The sequence below is a fragment of the Nicotiana tabacum genome, chromosome 16 (genome assembly GCF_000715075.1).
Source record: "Nicotiana tabacum cultivar K326 chromosome 16, ASM71507v2, whole genome shotgun sequence".
In the NCBI taxonomy this organism is placed as follows: Eukaryota; Viridiplantae; Streptophyta; class Magnoliopsida; order Solanales; family Solanaceae; genus Nicotiana; species Nicotiana tabacum.
The window spans coordinates 157,172,298-157,180,560 of record NC_134095.1 but is presented as its reverse complement, the minus strand read 5'-3'; the positions used below and the strand labels follow the sequence as shown (position 1 = coordinate 157,180,560).

The 8,263-nt window shown below is 38.1% G+C and overlaps 1 long non-coding RNA gene across 1 annotated transcript; it reads right to left on the bottom strand.

Moving 5' to 3' along the window:
• Nucleotides 1–205: 205 nt before the first annotated feature.
• LOC107832153 (uncharacterized) lies at nt 206–3,491 on the bottom strand. Its single transcript, XR_001658513.2, has 3 exons — nt 2,776–3,491; nt 1,420–1,533; nt 206–447 (listed from the first exon to the last, which is right to left on the bottom strand). It is a non-coding gene; the product is annotated as an uncharacterized LOC107832153 (long non-coding RNA).
• Between the last annotated feature and the right edge of the window lie 4,772 nt (nt 3,492–8,263).

Sequence of the window (8,263 nt, the reverse complement as noted above, 5' to 3'; positions counted from 1 at the left end):
TGAGACATAAGCAACCTAGTGCTCTGATACCAACTTGTCATGACCCGGAGACTTGTCACGACCGGAATTCCAACCTTCAGGATCCTGATGGCGCCTAACATTTAACTTGCTAGGCAAGCCAACATTAGAGAATTCATTAAGACAACTTTAGTCAATTTCAATAACAAAATCAATTAAGCCAAACAGAAACTAAAATTGAGTGTAGAATAACATAAAGCCCATAATATCTGCTACAATACGGATCTGGAGTCACAACTCATTTGCTTCTAGAATTTACTACAAATAGAGTCTGAAAGAAATACAATTGTTTAAAAGAAAAGAAACAGTGATATAAGAAAATAGAAGGGGACTTCAAGGTCTGCAGACGCCATCAGATCTACCTCGAGTCTCTGAGTGAGCAATTCCAAGCTGCTCCAACTCATGGACAGCTAGGGCCGGTACCAAAATCTACACATACAATATAGAGTGTAGCATGAGTATAACCGACCCCATGTACTCATAAGTATCGAGCCTAACCCCAATGAAGTAGTGATGAGGCTATGAAAAAATACCTACCTAATAAACCTGTGCAGATAACAGTATATGTACAACATAATAACAAATAAAACTAATCATGTACTATTGGGAGGGGGACATGCTAAGGGTACAGGATACGAGAAATATAGCGGAAATGATGACCAGAATAGTCAATATGCCTTTAACCAGTAAAAACAATTAAGCACAATGAAGAAAATTGCATGGCATCACTCTTCGTGCTTTTACCCTCAACCTCACAATGAAACAATGATACTACATGGTATCACCCTTCATGCTTTTACTCACACTCACAGTATAAATCAATAGAAATGACACGACATCACCCTTCATACATTAACACTCTCCCTTACCATATAACAATGAACAAGTAACAACAGGAGATAAAATAACAATAACAAGACTTACTTCAACAACGGTTCCATAATACCAAATCTCAACTTTGAATCAATACTCAATTATCACCAAAAACACATAAAAATGATCGGAATGTGCACGCAAATCGAGGAGGGTCAAAATAAGGTATTTAAGGCTTCAAAACACAAAATTAGGTTCTAAAATATAAGATGACATATCAAGTCATCACAAGAATGTGCTCCCATATCAACTTCCTCTACTACAAAGCAACATCTACATTATGCATGCAACACTGCACCTCAGCACTTAGTCCAGGCAAATGCCAGAAAGACCCATAAGACAAAAATGGGCTCCTCTAATGTGCAATCTTGAATATGAGCCAGAATACTTCACACTTTCTTTTACCATCATTAAGGTGATTGCCAGCTTTCAAAACCCAAAAAACAGATGTCAAGGTCTGGAAATTCTAATCAAACAAAATAAGAAATAAAAAGATTACCCGGTATCACCATGCATCTAATTACTAACCTTCTCTCATTTAAGTATCCACCTCATGTACGGTAGGTTCAATTAACTATCAACCCTCGGGGTATTTTGTATGATTTTCCTTGACACGCTTACAAATTTTGCAGGACCTTTCATCTGGACAAAGAAAAACCAAAAAGATGTCAAAGAAGGATAACAACCTCACAGATAGAAGTTCGTCAAGTAGATGTTCGTCTTCCTATAATGTAAAGGTCATTTCTTTAAATAGTGTAGTTAGGGGAACAAAGACAGATGATTGCCATTTTAAATAGAGTAGGAATCGGGTTATTACCATTTTTACTATTTTTCTTTTGGTCTGCTCCATCTGTTTTATCAAAAGGTTTAAAATACATAGTGAGGAAGTTATTGTTGGTGCAACGGGTTCTGAATTTGGATACTTCTATTTCTATTTCCCTAACAGCTCTAAAGGGGTTGTGACTTGGATGCTATAGCTGTTGTTATCACACCTCCTTTTTACACGAAGGAGTATAAGAGAGTTTTTCCAATTTAAGTGACATAATCGAAACTGGATTATGTATATTCAAATTCATAGTTGCCACTTGGGATAATTTACGGTATCCCAAGTCACCGGTTTAAAATCCCGAATCAAGGAAAGTTGACTCTATTTATGGTCTGCGAACACAGAAATCCGGGTAAGGAATTCTGTTAACCCGGGAGAAGGTGTTAGGCATTCCCGGGTTTCGTGGTTTTAGCACGGTTGCTTAACTATTAATAATTGGCCTAATTATCTGATTTATTACACATTTTAAACCTACATGCGTTTTTAACTTTCTAACCACTTTTATTTATTATGGAATTATTTTCTGGAATAAGGCACGATATCGCGTACTCGTTTATTTTGAAAACATTGCAAATTACATCACATGAAATGCACCCGCGATTTACAACATGTTTAATATTACTAATATTCGATGTTATGGTTGGGTCACATGAAATTCACACCCGGGTGTGGAGGGCCTAAACATACATTCCATCGACACAACTAGACAACAACATAAGTAAAATAATACAAAATGCTCTCGAGCCCCATTTTTTTATTTTTTTAAAAACACTTCAAATCAATTTCCTCGACCAAAACATTTTCCAATTTTATCAACCCGACCCCAATTCATTGTTCACTTCTAATTACATACGAAATTGTCAAAACAACCCATTTATGTTTATAATCAACTTAAACCTAAATTCTTCTTAATTAACCAATGCAACAACCTACGTTAAACAAAAATTTTAGCATGCAAGTTCAAGATAATTGTGATATAAACAGAACTTAATTCATTCACATATACATGCACAAAACATCAAAATTTATATTAATCCAGAATAATTTAAGGAACGGACCTTAGGTATATTTTTGCCAAATGAAATCTGAAAATGCAACACCGGAAAACTTAAAACGACAACTTGACAGAAACATGAATCTTCCCGGACAACGACGATTTCAGTAACCTCAGCTCAATATCCCTAGGGACTTCGTCAGAGAAGATTTCGCACTTGATGTCGCCTAGGTTTATATGAAGCGTCACTGACGTGCTTTGCTGCTCGAGTCTTTGAGATTATTAGAGCTGACTCAAAGCACTTCTCTACTTTTCCACTGATAAAAAACAAGAGTTTAACAAAAGTGTTTCGGTGGGATCCTCTGTATGGCCAGTTAGCTGGACTCGCCAGATTCCGGTAGTTTTGGCAGTTTTGGCAATTGTTGGCAGAGACGAGGGGTGGACGACTAGTTTGTGTTCATTTTTTTTGTTCTTGTACTTGTATGTATGTGTGTTTCTCGCTTGTAGTGGTGATGAAAATCGGTAGCTATGGAGGATGGTTGGCGATAGCGAGGTCGCTAGGTTTGGGTATGGGCGGCTGATGGTGGTTGACGCTTAGTGGTATGAAGAAGAAGAAGAAGAGGTGAGAAGGTGCTGTTATGGTGGTGTACGACCGTGATGGTGCAGTTGGGTTCTTCTTTTGGAGATTCTCTAGGGTTAAGTTTTAAGGAAGAAGAAGAAGGGGTCCTAGGGTTTCAAATCCTAAAAAAACGGCTGAAGCTTTTTTTTTTGTGTAGTCTAGGTTTTTTTTTTTAATGTCTAGGTCTAAATTGTGTGTTTGGATATATAAGAAGAATGGGAAGTGGGTCTTAGGATTTAGGCATTAAAATTGGGCCATCTTTTTGGACCTCTTCAATTAAGACCAAACAAAATTAGTCTCAAATTTCATACTCTTTCTTCTAACACAAGACTAAAAATACCACACCATATACTAATTAATCCTACTTAAGTAAAATAACTATTAAAATAAAACGAACCGTTAAAATGAACCTATTCTTTTTTGATATTTTTCAAATATCATACTAAAAGATAAAAATGAAAAAATTATTGTAAAATTAAAATAATATTCGTGAAAATAAAATGGAACTATTTTTGGATTTTTGAATTTTATATAAGGTAGATAAATTAAAGGTAACTAGATAAAAATATTAATTAGCAAAATAAAATAAAATATTTTTGTAATTTTTATTTTTGTAATAAAATAACGTAAAAGAGTCAAAACTATTTAGAATAGCAATACTAAAACCTAAACTAAATATTTTACGCTAAAATGTGTAAATTATTTGGGAGGGTAACAAATTACATGTCTACAGCTGTCCCTCTTTGACTGGAAACGCGAAGAGTTTTCAGACAAAGAATGACGAGACATGCTTTTTGACCTGACCCTTATTTATAGAGACCAAAAACTAAAAAAAAGGAGTATGTGACCGAGCCCTGGTATCTGAGCTGCCTACATATCCTTGGTTATAAAGGAATCAAGCCACGTGTAGTTCAAAAGTAGGAACAATGATGGAGTATACCGAGGTGGAAAGTCGATTGAGGTGCCGTTCCGTCGAGGTTCCGGTCCGCATTCCTATTATTATATCAAAATCAAAAATGAAAAAGACTAACTAAGCCTGTCAACTATGAGTTAAAAGATTCCTATCTATAAGTTTTCTGAAGCTTGATCTTGAGTCTTGAATGGTTCTTCATGCAGACTTTAGATTTGAATCTTGATGCTTGCTAGCTGCAGGTGCTAGTTCGTTCTTCTTCAGCTTTTTCGGATCAAGACCGGACATGTAGCGCTCGTGACTTCAACCATGTTCTGAGCAATTCACATTTTTCTTTGCTTCTGCATTTTGGATTCACTTCCCTTTTTTCTTTTTTATTTCTTTTTATTCTGTATCAAGACTACTTCTGTTGGTCATCTCGGACTAACGACTCACATTCTTACCGCGAGCTTCTGCTACTTCTAACTTGAATTGAATTCTGAAATGACTTCCCTCCATTCTCCAGGTGGGTGCCTGCTACTGACTGAAAACTTGAAATGAATTCCCCCATTCTTCAAGCGGGCGCTTGCCACTGACATGAAACTTAAAATGATTCTGAATCGAATTCTGAAATGACTTCCCTTATTCACCAGGTGGGGTGCCTGCTAATGACTTAAAACTAGAAATGAATTCCCTTGTTCTCCAGGCGGGTGCCTGCAACTGACTTAAAACTCGAATGAATTCTCTTGTTCTCCAGGTGGACGCCTACAACTCAAACTTGAAATGAATTCCCCTGTTCTCTAGATGGGTGCCTACAACTTAAACTTGAATGAATTCTCTTGTTCTCCAGGTGGGTGCCTGATGCTGACTTAAAATTTGAAATAAATTCCCTTGTTATCCAGGTGGGCGCCTGCAACTTAAACTTGAAATGAATTTCCTTGTTCTCTAGGTGGGCGCCTGATGCTGACTTAAAATTTGAAATAAATTCCCTTGTTCTCCAGGTGGGCGTCTGATGCCGACTTAAAATTTAAAATAAATTTCCTTGTTCTCCAGGTGGGCTCCTGCACTTAAACTTCAAATGAATTCCCTTATTCTCCAGGTGGGCTCCTGATGCTGACATTAAATTTGAAATAAATTTTCTTGTTCTCCAGGTGGGCGCCTGCAACTTAAACATGAAATGAATTCCCTTGTTCTCAAGGTGGGCGCCTGATGCTGACTTAAAATTTGAAATAAATTCCCTTGTTCTCCAGGTGGGTGCCTGCAACTTAAACTTGAAATGAACTCCCTTGTTCTCCAGGTGGGTGCCTGATGCTGACTTAAAATTTGAAATAAATTACCTTGTTCTCCAAGTGGGCACCTGCTACTTAAACTTGAAATGAATTCCCTTATTCTCCAGGTGGGCGCCTGATGCTGACTTAAAATTTGAAGTAAATTCCCTTATTCTCCAGGTGGGTGACTGCAACTTAAACTTGAAGTGAATTCCCTTGTTTTCCAGGTGGGCGCCTGATGCCGACTTAAAATTTGAAATAAATTCCCTTGCTCTCCAGGTGGACGCCTGTAACTTAAACTTGAAATGAATTCCCTTGTTCTCCAAGTGGGCACCTACAACTTAAAATTGAAATGAATTCCCTTGTTCTCCAGGTGGGCGCATGATGCTAACTTAAAATTTGAAATAAATTCCCTTGTTCTCCAGGTATGCCGACTTAAAATTTGAAATAAATTCCCTTGTTATCCAGGTGGGCGCCTGCAACTTAAACTTGAAATGAATTTTCTTGTTCTCTAGGTGGGCGCCTGATGCTGACTTAAAATTTGAAATAAATTCCCTTGTTCTCCAGGTGGGCGTCTGATGCCGACTTAAAATTTAAAATAAATTTCCTTGTTCTCCAGGTGGGCTCCTGCACTTAAACTTCAAATGAATTCCCTTGTTCTCCAGGTGGGCTCCTGATGCTGACATTAAATTTGAAATAAATTTTCTTGTTCTCCAGGTGGGCGCCTGCAACTTAAACATGAAATGAATTCCCTTGTTCTCAAGGTGGGCGCCTGATGCTGACTTAAAATTTGAAATAAATTCTCTTGTTCTCCAGGTGGGCGCCTGCAACTTAAACTTGAAATGAACTCCCTTGTTCTCCAGGTGGGTGCCTGATGCTGACTTAAAATTTGAAATAAATTCCCTTGTTCTCCAAGTGGGCGCCTGCTACTTAAACTTCAAATGAATTCCCTTATTCTCCAGGTGGGCGCCTGATGCTGACTTAAAATTTGAAGTAAATTCCCTTATTCTCCAGGTGGGTGACTGCAACTTAAACTTGAAGTGAATTCCCTTGTTTTCCAGGTGGGCGCCTGATGCCGACTTAAAATTTGAAATAAATTCCCTTGCTCTCCAGGTGGACGCCTGTAACTTAAACTTGAAATGAATTCCCTTGTTCTCCAAGTGGGCACCTACAACTTAAAATTGAAATGAATTCCCTTGTTCTCCAGGTGGGCGCATGATGCTAACTTAAAATTTGAAATAAATTCCCTTGTTCTCCAGGTATGCCGACTTAAAATTTGAAATAAATTCCCTTGTTATCCAGGTGGGCGCCTGCAACTTAAACTTGAAATGAATTTTCTTGTTCTCTAGGTGGGCGCCTGATGCTGACTTAAAATTTGAAATAAATTCCCTTGTTCTCCAGGTGGGCGTCTGATGCCGACTTAAAATTTAAAATAAATTTCCTTGTTCTCCAGGTGGGCTCCTGCACTTAAACTTCAAATGAATTCCCTTGTTCTCCAGGTGGGCTCCTGATGCTGACATTAAATTTGAAATAAATTTTCTTGTTCTCCAGGTGGGCGCCTGCAACTTAAACATGAAATGAATTCCCTTGTTCTCAAGGTGGGCGCCTGATGCTGACTTAAAATTTGAAATAAATTCTCTTGTTCTCCAGGTGGGCGCCTGCAACTTAAACTTGAAATGAACTCCCTTGTTCTCCAGGTGGGTGCCTGATGCTGACTTAAAATTTGAAATAAATTCCCTTGTTCTCCAAGTGGGCGCCTGCTACTTAAACTTCAAATGAATTCCCTTATTCTCCAGGTGGGCGCCTGATGCTGACTTAAAATTTGAAGTAAATTCCCTTATTCTCCAGGTGGGTGACTGCAACTTAAACTTGAAGTGAATTCCCTTGTTTTCCAGGTGGGCGCCTGATGCCGACTTAAAATTTGAAATAAATTCCCTTGCTCTCCAGGTGGACGCCTGTAACTTAAACTTGAAATGAATTCCCTTGTTCTCCAAGTGGGCACCTACAACTTAAAATTGAAATGAATTCCCTTGTTCTCCAGGTGGGCGCATGATGCTAACTTAAAATTTGAAATAAATTCCCTTGTTCTCCAGGTATGCCGACTTAAAATTTGAAATAAATTCCCTTGTTCTCCAGGTGGGCGCCTGCAACTTAAACTTGAAATGAATTCCTTGTTCTCCAGGTGGGCACCTGATGCTGACTTAAAATTTGAAATAAATTCCCTTGTTCTCCAGGTGGGCGCCTGCAACTTAAACTTGAAGTGAATTCCCTTGTTCTCCAGGTGGGCACCTGCCATTACAACAAAACAGACAAAACAAAAGAAATATTTTTGTCCCAGTTTGGTACCAGGAACATTTGTGAGTGTTAATCGAATCCTGTTATCCAAAAGATCTCTAAGAATTTAAAATCTAAATCCCATTATCTGGGAGGGCCCTGAAAACTAAAATTAAATCTCGTCCTTAAAGTGAAAACTTAAAAGCTAAATTCTATTTCCTAAAGGTAAAACTTACGCTAAATATCATTATCTATGAAGGTCCTAAAAACATAAAACTAAACCCCATTATCTAGGAAGATCCTGACAACTTAAAACTACATCCCATTATCCAGGAGGGTCCTACAAATTTGAAATTAAATCCCATTATCCAGGAGGGTTCTGAAAACTTGAACTTAAATCCCATTATCCAGGAGGGCCCTGAACTTAAAGAAAGCTAAAAACTCTTCTGACTAGGGAGACTGCCTAGGAGGTACGGTTCTTCTCGACTAGGGAAAATGTGCA